Source organism: Triticum aestivum, unplaced genomic scaffold (assembly GCF_018294505.1).
Source record: "Triticum aestivum cultivar Chinese Spring unplaced genomic scaffold, IWGSC CS RefSeq v2.1 scaffold16919, whole genome shotgun sequence".
In the NCBI taxonomy this organism is placed as follows: Eukaryota; Viridiplantae; Streptophyta; class Magnoliopsida; order Poales; family Poaceae; genus Triticum; species Triticum aestivum.
In genome coordinates, this window is record NW_025272568.1 from 1 (window position 1) to 1,361 (window position 1,361).

General features: G+C 39.6%; 1 pseudogene; it reads right to left on the reverse strand.

Moving 5' to 3' along the window:
• Positions 1–3: 3 nt before the first annotated feature.
• LOC123178231 (uncharacterized) lies at positions 4–545 on the reverse strand (annotated as a pseudogene).
• Positions 546–1,361: the final 816 nt, after the last annotated feature.

Genomic DNA, 1,361 nt, shown 5'->3' on the forward strand with positions numbered 1-1,361 from the left:
AGTAAAAGCAGCTTTCATCCTACGACCCGGCACAGGTTTGGGCAGACCGTCGAGCAACGGACAGGTGAAGGACTCATGGTTGAAGGTCCACTTGGAGCCCGACCACATAAAGATCCCACCGTTCTTTGAGTCTGTGTCCATATTCAAACGCATACTGGAAAAAAGGCCTTGGCAAAAAACTTTTCGTCATCTTAATTGAATCCGGCAGAAAGGGTCATCCTGGGGATCGGCCTCCACTTTCTGCCATGGCGTATGGAACCAATGAACTAATTCTTTGGTCGCCCAGTTGCCTCTTCCAATGCTTTGTGTACTGTCAGGCGGAGAAGAAGAATTTGGGAGTATTTCACTTCCAATACCTTGGGAGCTTCCCTTGCTGTACAAGGACATTAATGTACTTAAATCCATGCCATCTCCTCTTTGAGAACTCAGGCCATAGTAGCTCTGCAAGCTGCTCATTGCAAACTCGGCCTATTCCCTGTGTAGACTTGTCGCAATCTAATAAATTCACAATGTCCCTGTTTTGCTGAATGTTCGGAGGCCACGCTCTGAAAAAAAACAGAGAATAGGTTAGAACAGACTATTATATTTACATACCATGTACAGTTGTACACCAACTTAAATAGTCAAAACATGGGTGAAGCGTCGTGATGCAAAAAGCAAGGAAGGAAACACTAGACCCTAAACAGCGACAATATTATGAACTGCTAAAAATGAGTTGTCTTTATCTGACAAATAGTTTGGACTTTGAAAATCAGCGTGAACAAGAAAACAGGTTGCAGTTAAATATGTAACTGACCAAAAATCAACAACAATGAAACTTATGGACTCTGTGCTACAGCATGGAAGAGAAAAAAACCAAAAACACAAGGAACACAGTAACATTAGGAATTCTTCTAGCTTAATGCTCATGTACATACAGATTGTGCTCTATCTCTGTTGTTTTGAATAATGTTCAGAGCTCAGTTTCTTTGCACAGATGTTCAGAATTCATACAATAATTTGCTACAGAAAAACAACACGTTTTTGAGAGAATTAGCTCATTCTCTTAACAATGAAAGCTGCTGATTTCCTTGCAAATGTTCAGTGTTTATAGAAATAACTTGCTACAGGAAAACAAAACAATGTTCAGAGAATTAGTACATTCTTGAACAAATGGCTACAGAGAAACAAACAATGTTCACAGACTTAGTATATTCTTGAACAAATGCCAGCTGCTTATTTCTTTGAATAGTGTTCAGAATTTCATCCAAAAAGATCCCCCCTACAGAATAAAAATGAACTGCTAGTCTCAGTTCATTACTGAAAAAATGTCATTGTTTCAGAGATGCATTTAGGGATTTCCTTTTCCAATCTCCACAGCC